Below are 15,151 nucleotides of genomic sequence, written 5' to 3' on the forward strand. Positions count from 1 at the left end.
AGGGGCAGTCTGGGAACCGCCCCTACAAATACATGATTTGTATAGACGGTTTGGTAGAGACAGCTGGTCAAACCATCTCTATAAATAGTCTTAAGCCGCCCATACAAATCCTTTATGTAGTAGTGAGCCAGGCAACGGGGCTAGCTCTCTGCTGGAGTCTCGGACCAGCCGTTCATCATCAGTGTCTATCCCATTGTCCCACGACCGATGACGGCACGGCAGTGCGTGCTAACGTGACTTCTAGCGAACATTTCTACAATGTCGAGTGTTGCATGAACTCTTCGAATCTTATATCTGATTACAATAGTAAAGCCAGACTACTTTTGGAAAAACAAAAGCCAAAATGCATTTATCAAGAATGCACGCACACATATGCTATTGTGACTGATCTTGCTATCTCTATCCATGCGTGGCCTCGAGTCATGCGCATGATGAGCTCAGGTTTGCATGGATCTGCTTGTTGACGCGGCCGTGCACGGGCAGTTTACTTGTGGTGGGCATGCAAGGTGCAGAGCTTGCATGCAAGATAAATGGCAAGCAGTATGCAAAGGATGACAAACGGCCGATCGGGCAGTTCAATTACTTGTGTGGCCATGAAAGGGTAAAACTTACGTGCAAGATAAATGACAAACTGGCAGCATGCTAGGCACAGGTATTAGGCGACAGTTCTCTGCCCTATCATACTAAACGTGATGGGCAAAAATTGCCACGAGCCCAGGACATGCGTGAAGCCAACCGGCCTTATGGATGGTTAATTTCACGGTACTACAAACAAAAGAAGAATGCGTGTGACTCCATGGAATATATCTGACTAAAAAGAGTGCTACTCTTTCTTTTATATATGGGACAAAATATGGATAAATTTCAAGACGTGTAAAGAATACTTGTCACAAATCTTTTTCTCCTATTACACCCAGGCCCCTAAGTTTATAAGAAATACACTTTTAAGCCACTAAATTTTGTTAAGTAATTCAAGAGAAGTCCTAGTCCCATATCATTATCTCCTCGTCTATGTGGTATGCTGACTATGTGCTAGCATAGTCACCTGGACATTTCCCTCTCCATGCACGAGAAGATACAATATAGTGGCATCATCGAGCCGGTCATGGATGCAATTAAAGACAAAGGAGTAGAAGAGGGGCATAAATGAGGTGACAACTCACTGCAATCAGCATGTAACGTAAGCGAGGAGATAACAACATGGGACACCTCATGAACCATTTGAAAAATTTAGCGGGTTGAAACCGTATTTTCATAAATTTAGAGGCCTATGTGGATGTAATAAGGAAAAAAATTACTAGGAACTGTATTTTAACTTTACTCTCTTCAAAGAAACTAACTTTAAGAATTAGTTCATGGTCGTGATGGCTTTTCTAAATTATAAGTCGTTTTTGCTTTTCTAGGTACATAGCTTTTGTTATGCATCTAGACAGAGTGTATACCTAGGTGCACAACAAAAGCTATGTAGAAAAAACAAACAACTTATAATTTGAAACGGAGAGAATAGAACTAAGAAAGGAGCTTCCTTAGAACCAACCTGGGGCATACCCCCCTCCTTGTCATCTGGCATGTCCATTAGTGGTGTTTGGTTAGGTTGAAAATAGCTAGATAAATCTAACAGATCCCACTGAAAATAGCCAGATAAATCTAACAAAACCCACTGATTATTGATATCGAAACACTATTATTTGAGAGTTTTCAGGTGAAAGCTCATTGTAGTGGAAGTGGAGCAAGATCAAGGTATAGGTGATTGCATTCTATATGTGTAGGCCTAACCCGAATTATGGAATTTGATGTATTTCATTGTCTTTGCTTTACTGAGTTGACAATACATAATAAATATTTGTAGATTAAAATTCCGATAATCTCAAATTTATATGAAAGGAAATCTATGTACCATGTGTGTTGCAATCTAGATGGGCCATGAAATCTAAAGTCTGCATGGGCTCGAATCTTATTAGACATAGATATTAAATGTGGATACATTTAGCAATATCTATAACAATTTAAAATTGCCTATCTCTGTTATTTTTTGAGATACTCTGTGATATCTACCCGGCTGTGATAGGTTTACCGATTACTCTATATGTTAGTTCTTGTTGTACGTGGACTATGTGTCGTGATATTATCAATCTAGATTTTAGCTTACCAATGTTGTTCTTATTAGCATTGCAATTTTTCTATCCATATTTTAAGTTGAAACTCTAATGCTTATTGCAACTATTATTCAAAAGTACCATTTCATATTTTATTACAAAGTAGATTCTAGGTCTTAGACCACTCTTAGTTACTATAATGTCATACACATTCGTTCAATGTTTTGGAGGTTAAAGGTTCTCTATCAAAAAAAAAAAAAATTCATTCCTCATGCTTCATGATAGCACACATCGTGTATGTTTACTCTGAACTAGTCTTTTATATACTACGGTGCTAGAAGTGGATATTTAGAAAAATATGTAGGAATACTTTATGGTTATTGGATTCCGTAATAGTGGATGTTGGTAGTCTAGTAAATTTAATGATATATTTTATAATGGAAGAGGTAGGTAAGTTACATTTAAATTTAAATAGTTATCTAGATTATCTTTCGTAATGACATATATATGTGTGTGATCTACATGTAAATTTTGGCAGTTACTTTAGATTATATTTTGCAATGGGATAGGTGGGTAGTTTAGATGCAAATTTAGGAGGGCTTACTTTGTGTTATTTTTCATAATGGTATTTGTGGATAATATCTTAGAAAACAAAACAGATCCAACAACAATTGATGTCAATGATGATTAGAGTCTACTGAATCCATGGTTGATTATTTCTATTTTCTTTAAAGGAAATTTAGACTTCTAATTTTCTAGCATATCTCAAGAGGATTAACATGGATCTCTAATTAGTAATAGTAAGATTAGGTATCATCTCTCAATATTAGTCTCACAAATATCCACTAATTATAATTAAGTTATCATAGTTTCAATTTTCAACACCTTCTAGATTTGCAAATAAGAATTCTAACATATAAGAGGGAAGGAAAAAACATATAGTATGGATGTTCAGGTTGCATTTTTCTTTAAGCCATTATTTTTATAATGTTGTGGCAGATTAAATATTGGTAGCTCGAGTAAATGCAGTTAGGCAACCAAGTGAAAGGTGGAGTCCCAACACTACTACAGAATGGACTTGTTGTCCCGGGCGGTAACAGCCTTTAGTCCCGGTTACCGCGCCGGGACAACGATCCCGGGACTAAAGGTGGAACCTTCAGTCCCGGGTCATCGAGCCGGGACTAAAGAGGGACCTTTAGTCCCGGTTGGTAACACCAACCGGGACTAAAGGCCCTCCAGCTGAGCGAACCTGGCGCATCCTTTAGTCCCGGTTGGTAACACCAACCGGGACTAACGGTTCACCCTTTAGTCCCGGTTGGTAACACCAACCGGGACTAAGGTTCCTTTTCTTTTTCTTTTTTTTGTTTAATTTGTTTTCAGTTCAGTTACACGTATTTGTTTAATATATAATATGTTTTTATGTACGTATTCTACGCTGCTAATATAAATACACGCATGCGTATAATTACATCTAATTCTCATCTTGAGCATTATTATATTCGAATAAAGTATGAAACTATATATATTATAGATATATATATATGTATATATACAACACTTTCATAATCTTGTTCTCGAAAATAACGATATCAATAAACATTTAATTTACATCATTTATTCCTTAAGATCAAAGTAGAACTCGCCGTTGGGATTTAGCACTTTTTCTAGAAGATATCCTGCTATTGACTCTTGAACTGCTTTCAGATGATCTTTTTGCATGACCCTTCGTTTCAACCATTCAGTCTTGCATTTGAAATAAAAGGAAAAGTATTAATACACATATATGTATATATATTCATTTAAAAATAAATAAAAATTGATATATACGTACTCTGAGGACATCTTTAGGAGTTCTTCTTATGTGCGCAGTGATAAATTCACAAACGTAGTATCCACATAAGTTATTACCTGGTTCCTGCCGCAAACACCACTGTACGAGAAGAAGATTATTCTCATCATCTCACACGTAAATTGAAGTACGATATAGTAATTAAACACGTGGGGAAGTGTATATAGTACAACTTACTGGTATTTCAACTACATTAAGTGGTGCCTTGCAATCCTTACGATGTTGCCGAATAAACTCTTTCCAAACCCTGTGCGACCAATAGGTACGATCGTTAATAAATTATGGCAAAGTCTATTCAATAATAGTTGTGCGCGAGAGATCGAAATTACCCCTGGATAATGTCTATCATATCTTGGTATAGTGCCCGTTCTTTTCTCAACGAGTCAAAGATTAGTAACCGACTTGAGTTTAACTCAATGACAATGAGTATCCAGTGAAAACTGCATTGGTTTATACACACACGTACATGCATATAAGTTGTATTGATATTACATAAAATGTGTAGACTACATTATTATTAACACTTACTCAAAGTTGTACGGGAAAAGTATTGTTGTCTTGTCGTGCTGCTTCACGAAGAACATCATGATATTCTCCTGTGCTTCAGATACCCATCGCTCCTTGACAATAATACCGGTTTTGAATACGATATAAGGATCAATGAAGCCAACACTGGTGTCTTGTATTCTTTGGAGCTCTGACATCTGGAATCTGTATATAAATATAAGTTACATGTGAGGATAATTATATACACGTACGCATGGAAGTGGGTTTATTAAATAAAAGTAAGAATCACTTACAAACAAAAGGAGCTAATGATTGATTTGTTCAGAGCGTCCATGTGGTATAGTTGATGCAATTCTTCGAAACTAATATGTAAGATGTCATCGCCACGGAAGTAATGATGGTCTCTAAATCTGACAAAGATCCACTGCTCACCCCTGCCACACGCCTGCATGTACCACTTGTTGAGCAAGTACATTTGCGTACCCAATTCATTCAGAGCCGCAGGGTTGTACAGACTTTTGCCATATTTATAAGTCTTCCAGGTATCAACTTCCAGGTTCTGGATTGGAGCTTTGCCCGTCAATTGATCCAAGGTTAAACCAGTATCTTGAAAAAAAGCATTAAGGGCTTGAACCGACACTTCTCCAGAGTTGTCTGGTCGATAGACTTCTATGTTGGAACCATATTGATTAGCAACAACAAGATTTTGCATTAGTTGCTTCTGTTGTCCGAGCTGTGGGACATCCTTCCCTGATGCTCTTTTCCTTTTCTTATCTGCATCATGTGACTTCATGAGGGAGCGGTCATAGTCTGATAGTGGCGAAGGCTTACGAAGTTCAATCATCTTTTTCTTGTGAGCATCGACCTTCTGCCTCAGCTCCTCTCATGGTAGGTAAAAGTACGGCTTCTCCTTAAGCTTCGCTTGACTCTTCTTTTTGGTATCTATAAAAAAATTTTTCACTTTTTTATCTTCTTCAGCTGCTATTTGCTCATCAGTTTTTTCAGAAAGTATTTCTTGAGAAATAACTCTTTTTCTCGGGGTCTTCTTTGCCGCCGGGACCTTAGACGTCTTTGTAGTGCGTCGCTGTGGAGGGGGTGGGGGCGGTGTTGGAGACCGGCGTGGAGGCGATGTGGCCGGTGTTGGTGGAGACCGGCGTGGAGTTCTGGCCTCAGTCTCTTGACTCGGTACTCCATCACAATCTTCTGCTTACATTTGCCGCAGATAATGAGAGGGAGTTCTGGCCTCAGTCCTTTCACAACCGAACAAGAGGCCGATGATCCGGTACCAGTTGTCATCTACTTTCTATACTTATTTTTGCAAACTAGTGTAAATTTCATATTTTCTAAAATGATATATTTAAACAAAACTAGTACGGATTTCACATGTTTCAATAAATAACCACCCGTACTAGTTGACCTTGCTTACGTGATCATCTCGGCCAGCATTTCTCCACCGGACGGCACCGTACTTGGCCAAGGAAGAGCTCCGATTCTACGAGAAAGGGAACACGGTCTTCCACGACCGTTGTAGCTCTCCCTCGTAGCATCAAAGTTCCTCCTTGACGTCCGTTACCGCTCGGCAGAGAACATGTTGGCCAAGCTGAACACGGTCCGCAAGTTCAACTAGTACGGATTTTCTATAATTTTCTAACTATTTACTAAGTTTTTCATTTCATGGAAAATTTAATTCTAAAAAAAGGCATGATTTCTAAGTAGTTAATTTCATGGATAAAATAATTCTAAGTGACCTGCTCGATATCGGCGAGCTCGCGGACGTTTAGGTTGCCGAGGATAGTAACATTTGTAGATGACATTTGTAGGTCTGAAGTTATCAAATATCCATCAAATTATAGCTCAAAAATATGTTTCAATAAATAACCATCCGTACTAGTTGACCTTGCTTACGTGATCAACTCGGCGAGCATTTCTCCACCGGACGGCACCGTATTAGGCCAAGGAAGAGCTCCGATTCTACGAGAAAGGGAACACGGTCTTCCACGACCGTTGCCGCTCTCCCTCGTAGAATCAAAGCTCCTCCTTGACGTCCGTTACCGCTCGGCAGAGAACATGCTCGCCGACTTGAACACGGTCCGCAAGTTCAACTAGTACGGATTTTCTACAATTTTCTAAGTTTACATATAAAATCATAATAAAGTCCAACATATAAAGTTACACATGCATCTACATCGCAAAATGAGATAAGCTACTGATAAAACATAAGAGGATTAAGTTTGTTACCTCCAAAATCGAAGAGCAACACCAATGGAGGGGGAGAGAGCAAGAACAACAGCAAGCTGAAAAACAGAGACAGTGAGTTTGAATGGAATGGCTCGGGCTCGGGGAGAAAGAAATGAGCTGAATTATAGGCCGGGATTATTAGTCCCGGTTAGGGGTCCAAACCGGGACTAAAGATTAATCTTTATTCCCGGGGCATCACCCAAACCGGGACTAAAAGCTTTAGTCCTGGCTGGTATTACCAGCCGGGACTAAAGGTTTACCTTTAGTCCCGGGGGCAAAAAAAAATGCCGAGGCTAATGTCAAATTGGGACATCGCTCTAAAGTCTGTTCTCTAGTAGTGCAAAGCATCGTCTCCATTGGATTTGCGCAGCTACAGTCATCATGCAGGGAAAAAATGGTCTATCAAGGTAATAATAATTTCAACGACGGACGTTACAATTAATTTGAAAAGCAACAAATTCATATAATGAATGGAGCATAAGAGGGAAAAAAACTCAATTATCCAGGTTGCAATAAACAACGCTCCATTTTTGACAAATTAAAGCTTTAGTTTCATAAATTTTGCTCTCTCTGATTCCAAACCTAGGTGTTTAACAATTCCAGTTGGTGAAACATAAATTTGACACTTCAAGTTATAAAAAGTTACATAGGTTTCCTAAAAAAAAAAAGTTACATAGACTAAGGATGACTGATCAAATGAGATTGTTAGAATGGATTAATTAGTGATCAATTAGCACAATAATGCGTTATCACTTATCAGAGGTTTGGTAATGATGATTAGCGCTAACCATACTCGGGCCTGTCCCCAGGACCAGATGGTCCCGAGCTGACATGCAAACGCCCCTTGGGCATGCAGCATGCTTCATCCAAGTATCAGCGAAATCATTCTTTCAATCTACACCCCTACCGGCCACCAGGACAAGCAATGGCTTTCCTGCTACATGAGAATATTAGTCCTGATCGACACCGTGATGACGTTGACGGCCGGCGCGGGCGGAGAGCTGAGCACGGACAGCGACGGATGTACCGCTTGATGATTTGAATCCATACGTACTGCTGCCGCTGTCAAATCAGGTGCATTCGTATCGCCGGTGCACCACTAGAGAGGCCCTCGTGCTACAGTGCTAGCCTGGTAGCTAGTAGTATGTAGCTCCAACGACTAGCTGCTTCGCTCGATTTGTCAGCAAATCGAGGGCATTTGTGACCCACATGAAGTTTCTCGTCGATTTGGGGCAAGAGGAACAGGGACTAGACCATCGGTACGGTAGGCAAGCGTGTTAACGTGTCGCCGCCACCACCAGATCTTATGAGCAGTGTTTATCAACCTTGAGTTTTCAGCAACTTCTGAGATAATGCCTGATTATGAGGCTCACCATCGGTGTGGTTCCATCGGTTTCAGCGTTTTTAAATTCAAATAGGATTCACTATCATCAGCTACTCCCTGTGTTTAAGATCATATCGTATTAGATTCTGTAGTGCTAGGGTTCGGACGGACCGCCGCGCGCTGCACTCTGTTTCACGCACTCCACGTGGGGCCCGTGCTGCCAGAGCGAAAAGAGGGGGAGGGGCGCGGCGCCTCCGATTCGGAAGGACCCGACCGTGGCGTCGTATGGATGCTCTGCCAGCGCTGGGAGGAGGACACACCGAGACGTTGCAGCAGAAGGTGGGGAGGAGAGATGTAACACCTGATCTACTTTTGAAACATCCAAATACAATAGTTGCAACATACGTCTGAAGACAGTTGAAACACTTGAAACATGCTTCTGAAACACTTAAAAAACACTTGAAAACCATTGCAACCATACACAAAGATCCAAATAAAACGCATGCAACGTATGTGTGAAACATATGCAACATCCAGATAAACACACTTACAACATACGTCCGGAAAATGCAGATGAAACATACCTCTGAAACATGTGAAACACTCAAAACATACACTTGCAACATGCATATGAAACAATTGCAATATATGCAACATCCCATGATCTACTTTTGCAACATCTATATGAAACAATTAAAACATACATATGAAACTCCTAAAACACTTGAAACATATATACATATGCAACATAGGGGAGGGAAAGGCTATGCCGATCGATTTCGGTCGTCGGGGTCGAAGATGGCGTCGAGCGGCTGTGCGCGAGCACCACCGTCACCTGCGCCACCAGTATCGGGCTTGGCTCAGCGCCATCGGGGTCGGGGAGCTTAGTCGTCGGGGGTGGGAGGGGCGCCGCACCGGGGTGGGGGAGAGCCGCCCACTTCCCTGCAACACCGCCACGCCACCTCCTTGGATCTCACTCGTGCTCCATGGATCTCGCCGTGGTGGGGGAGAGGGCCACCGGATCTAGGGGTGTTGGGCGCTCCCGGTGGGTGAGGGCACCGGGGTGGGGGTGGGGCGCCGCCGAGGTGGGGGAGGAGCCGCCAAGGTAGGGAGGAGGACGCCGGGGTGGGGGAGGGCGCACGCCGAGGTGGGTGAGGGTGCCGCCACCGGCCATGGAGGCAGCCATGGCCACGCGTCAGGGTGGGCGGGGCACTAGCATGGAAGGGAGGAGGAAGCAAGGGATGGGGTACGGGAGTGAGCAGAGTGAGGCGTCCGTCCGTCCAGACGTCTTAATTGGAGCATTATCGTATTAGATTTGGCTGTGTGGTCGTAGAAAAGCTAGAAACTTTTTCCATTATCTAAATAGAAAACTTATAGAGAGACCTTCAGGTTAAACTAAACTTGCCAAATCCGTGATCGAGAGTATTGTACACAGTATGAGCGTTTATATCTCATCGAGAATCCCTTTCGAAAAAAATATCTCATCGAAAATGAATATATCAACAAAACTGCATATAAATGTGCGCTTGATTCAATCCTGTTTACACGTGTGAACTAATAAGTCACCTAGGGACTGATGAATTGAGTTAGCTCAACTGGTTGATTTCCTTGTGAAGGAACATGTTCATCCATATTCAAGTTCTTGACTTGACACAGATGCTCGTACTTTTCCTAAATTTTATTTTAGATTTTAACAACGCTATTCTTCATATTCATGGGAGTAAGATATACGTGCCTTCGTTGGGGCAAGTGAATCTCAAATCAAGCGTATGAATAGATATAACAGATACACGGACGAATGCAGACAACTACAGTGGAACCGGCCATCCAAACATGTCTCTTCAAAAGTTTATTGCATCCGCTCCCGTCCGCCGGGAATAGATATGACATCTGGATATACAAACATGTCTCTTCAAAAGTTTTTTTTATATTGCCTCTCATCTGAGTACAGCTGCAGTCTCTGTTAGTGTCTCTTCAAAAGTTTATTGCATCCGCTCCTGTCCGCTGGGAATAGATACATATACAAATACATGGACGAATGCAGACACCTATAGCATTGTTTGATGCACGTGTATCCATCTCAATCTATATGTGTTGGAGTGAAATGGAATAGAATTTAGTTTAATTCTACTTCGATCCACTTCAACACATGTAGATTAAGATAAATACATACGCATCCAAATAAAGCCTACAGTGGAGTCGGCCATCCAAACATGTCTCTTCAAAAGTTAATTGTATCTGCTCGTGCAGCTGTTCAGACACGCCCTTGGTAGCCAAACTAAGCGGATGCCTTTGCAAAGAATGGAACTTAAGAGCCTGTTCGGCAGGTATTAAAGTCGGCTGATAAGCCGGCTGAAGCTGGCTGATAAGTGCAAACAAACAGGCCCTTAAGTTACACCGTAAATGTACACTAAAAACCTTTGGCTAGCCAAAGATGAAGAACAGAACTAACTCTGTACACTGCGCACAAGATATATATAAGTTATTAGAGGGTGGAAAGATATAGAGAACAACTTTTATTTATACGGCTCTCTAAATGGTGATTTAGGAAGTTAGTTTAAGCGAGACTCTCGGAGATGCTCTTAAGACAATTCTAAATCATCTTTCATTTGTGATAAGCGGCGTGTATATGTATGACTCAAAACGTTATTGGTAGTATCTTTTTTTTACTAATAAAACACAAGCATTCAGGTAAACACATGGACATCCGCACAAGTACCTCGACTTGAGAGACTAGCCAATGGACTTTTAGCCGGACGAAGTTACGGACAGTGCCCTAATAAAAATTATGTACTCAACGCAAAATATATTATACCCTTTCGTAGTTGTTTGGATAAACTCAATTTCTCTCAATTTTAAACGGACTGAAGTGAAAATTAAACTAATTTTTCATGTCAATCCTTTCCGGTACTTATAGATTGGAGGGGACTGCTATGTTTGTAAACATGTCCTTACACAAGAGGAGAAAAAAAATTGTAGTAATCTTTTTAACCGAGGACCTGTGAGGCCGTGACGCTGTGTCTTTCATTATCACAAAGTTTATCACGCGCCTACGCCCGACCGCACTTGCGCCCACGCCCGTGCCCCGCCAGAGAGGCAGCCGACGGTGGCAGAGTTAAGGTTACAGTTCCCAGCGGCTCTAGAAGGGGCTTCAGAGGAAGGCAGACGCGACACGATGGTGGTGGCGGGTTGAAGGACGGCGAGCGAGGCGACGGGGGATAACCGGTTGGGCAGGGTTGGCAGCGGGGGCGTCGCGACAGTGCTTACCGGTGAGCTGTTGTGGTTAGGGTTTGGGGGGCAGGTCAAGGAGCGGGAATGGGGTCGGGGCGATGACCAGGACAGCAGAGCTCGCCAGCGCCCTAGGGGGGTTTAGGGGACAGCGGGGCGGAGCGGTAGGGGCGGAAGGTGGACGCCGGGGCAGCGGGAGAGGAGGCGGAGGTGGGGGAGGAAGAACACGAGGTAGAAGAAGACACGGGGTCGCGCGCTGTGCTATCGCGTGACCCGTCGTGGCATAATTGTGTCCTTTCATTATTGCCAAATCCCACCAGATGGTTGAAGCTTACTAGTCAAGCCTTGTTTAGATCCAGCCTGTAAAGTTTTAGAGTGTCTAATCGGATGTTACATGGGATGTCGCATGGGGTGTTCGGATACTAATAAAAAAAAACAAATTACAGAATCCGTCACTAAACCACAAGACGAATTTATTAAGCCTAATTAATCTATCATTAGCATATGTGTTATTGCAGCACTTTATTGTCAAATTATGGACCAAATAGACTTAAAAGATTTGTCTCACAAATTAGTCGTAAATTGTGCAATTAGTTATTTTTTAGTTTATATTTAATACTCCATACATGTGTCCAAACATTCAATGCGACGAGACGTATAGTTTTGGCGTGAGAACCCAACAAGGACTCAATCTGCAATCGTTTACAGCTCAAATACAAGAGAACCGGAGATAACCAATTAATCCATGACCCATTCTCGGTTTCCTCAACTCAGTGCACACTGCACAGTACCTAAGATTCGGCTGTACAAGACAAACGGCCAGCAGAAGCGGCTTCCTCTTTGCGCCGTCCTGGTGAACAGGTAGTTCCTGTAGCACGAAAGCTCCATTCTCGAACTGCATTCGCCGATAGCTGATAGCTCGACGGCGGCCGTACTGACGTCGGCGTCACCGAGCTCATCACGACACGCCCGGCCGAGAGCTCGCGACCCCTCTAGAACCGAAGCACAGTTTTCGTTTGTCCCACGGTAACGTCATTTTGTGTGGTCTCGTACGCTGGCCGGCCGGGCCGTGAAAACGAATTGAAAACACGCACAGAGGAAGATGGCGAAAATGCAGGTACCTCGGCATCTACGAACCCCTGCGTTCGTTGTTGCAACTTGCACACGTTTTACTATTTCACAAATTGATTGACACAGGACGATGACGACCCCGCCGGAGCCGGACGGGCCGCCCCTGGCCATACGTCACACGGCTACCCCCGATTTTTGTCATGTCGACGCATGCGCGACCGTGACGGCACGGTGGCCGCCGGCTCGTCCCGTTGCCATCTTCCGGCGCGCTCCGCCGCCTTCATCCAACTTGCTGATACGCGCGCGCTCGTTCTGCCCCGTGTGGCGTGGCAATGCGCCGCCACCAGAGAGCTCGCAGCCCAACTGCTCGCCGCGCTGTTCCGACCGAACCGTAGCCGTCGTGGTACGCAGGGGCGATCGGTGATTATAGCGTTACTGTACGACGCGCCGACTGAGCGACGGGATACCACACGTTCCGCGAGGTAGTCCGGCGGGCGCACGGCAATGTCGGCACCTCGCGCGCCATGAGAGCAGGGGGCCCCGCTCATTGGCCCGCCGCGTCGCCGTCGGCTCGTTTTCCGGTGACACCATCTGTCTATGTAGTAGATGCATCGTCGGTTTGGAGTTTTGGAATCGGTACAGCGCCAGTTGATGGCCGAATCCGGTGCGTCGATGATCTCATGATCATATATATATATGAGTTCAGGCGTATTTTGGTAAGGTCACCACGACAGGGACCAATGGGTCTCTGGCCAGGTCTTTGCGACCATCCTCTGGCATCGAACAAAGAACATATCATTTTCGATATTGCTACTGTGCAGAGGTCCGGCCTCACCTTATCCGAGCGCGTCTCGCTCTGCTCGCCCACTCCTCCACTCTGCTCGCTCGCTCCTCCACTCTCCTGCTGCTGGCACGCAGCGCTCGCACGCCGCTGCCCCTCCCTTCCTCCCTCCCTCCGCGACCTCCATGCCACTAGAGAGGAGGGCGACGACGGCGGCTTCCGGCGAGCACTACGTCAGATATGGTTTTTAGGGGCAGTTCGGACAGTCGACCCTACTATACCGTCTCTACAAATCATGCATTTGTAGGGGCGGTTCCGCCCCTACAAATCTATTTGTAGGGGCGGTTGGTGTTACTAGCCGCCCCTACAAATCGATTTATAGGGACGGTTGGTACTGTAGCCGCCCCTACAAATCGATTTATAGGGGCGGTCTGAGAACACCAGCCGCCCCTACAAATCAATTTGTAGGGACAGCTACAGTACCAACCGCCCCTACAAATCATTTTTCTGCCAAAAAAAAATTAAATTTACAATTCACGTTGTTCGGGATCCACTCCACGAAGTAGGATGAGTTCTTGTTCTGCACATTCAGCATCTGCTCGTCCACCTCCTTGGTGCTCATCTTCCCACGGAACATGGCTGATGATGCTGTCAGGTAGCGCCCATGTCGTGGGTCAGTTGTGCACATCATGTTCTTGGCATCCCACATCTGCTGGGTCAGCTCGGGGACGGTGAGAGCATGGTACTGCTAGGATCCCCTTGATGTCAGTGGTGCAAAGCCAACCATGAAGAAATGGAGGCGAGGAAAGGGTATCAAGTTGACTGCAAGCTTCCGGAGGTCAGAGTTCAGCTGGCCTAGGAACCGCAAGCAGCAGGTAACACCACTCATGGTTGCAGAGATGAGATGGTTCAGGTCACCAACTGGCAACATAAAAAAGCATGATTCAGATTCATATCTAAATGGCAGAAACAAATGCAAGAAACGGGGCAGGGAATCATGAAATGATCATCTCAGGGCATTACATTGTAGTATTATGTAGTACAAAGCAAACTTCAAAACAGATAGTATGGTGTCAAAATGCTAGTGAGATGCATGTGCCCGACATACACATAAATTCAATCAAGCAGTGCATGATTGCAATAACTGTGCAGCAATGGCAGACAAGGACCATGTAATTCGTTGCAGCATCACAAGACATATCCAAGAGATAGATTTGTGTCATAGGATTTCACACGAAGATGACTACAATCCACTCTTTTGCACCACGATATGAAATCAATGATCAACAAATACTAAAGTTGTGGGTGCAGTGACTGAGCAAAGTAGCAATGCAAACTTACAAGTGGGTGTAGCAAGCTTCAGAGTGCGGAAGCAAATGTCGTAAAGAGCTTCATTGTCAAGGACCATACACTCATCAGCATTCTAAACAAGTTGATGAACTGAGAGTGTAGCATTGTAAGGTTCGACCACAGTATCAGACACCTTAGGTGATGGAAAAACTGAGAATGTGAGTATCATCCTATCTGGGTACTCTTCCCTGATTTTTGAGATGAGCTGGGTGCCCATCCCAGAGCCAGTACCTCCACCCAATGAATGGCAAACCTGAAATCCTGCAGAAGAAAAGGTAAATATTATTTCAGATAGAATTTCAGAGCAAAAGCATAAATCAAACGGACAAGCAATTTTTTTACACAAAATATCCAATAACCGAGATTCTAGTTGCTTTGTAGATAATAAGATGACATGAAGATGGACAAACCTAGCAAAATGCAACACCCTAACATGAACCAGAAGCAAATATCCTCTAGTAACCACTAGCCAAGATGAGTTGTAAGCTACATTACTAGCCTGGCAGATGAATTTTCTCACAGGCACAGTCGCACAGCCATTTGCACCATTTTTATAAACAACAAAACACAGATAACTGAGAAGTCCAGCACAGCCAAAGTAAAGAAAATAGGTTAATAACATCTCTAAAGTTAAATCATCAGTTATATAAGCTCATCTCTCACAAGTTAAATGGCTCAATAAATACTTCACAGTTACTAGTAGTACG

General features: G+C 43.7%; 1 pseudogene; it reads right to left on the bottom strand.

Moving 5' to 3' along the window:
- Positions 1–13,593: 13,593 nt before the first annotated feature.
- LOC136501915 (tubulin beta chain-like) lies at positions 13,594–14,701 on the bottom strand (annotated as a pseudogene).
- Positions 14,702–15,151: the final 450 nt, after the last annotated feature.

This window comes from Miscanthus floridulus, chromosome 13, assembly GCF_019320115.1.
Source record: "Miscanthus floridulus cultivar M001 chromosome 13, ASM1932011v1, whole genome shotgun sequence".
Classification (NCBI taxonomy): Eukaryota; Viridiplantae; Streptophyta; class Magnoliopsida; order Poales; family Poaceae; genus Miscanthus; species Miscanthus floridulus.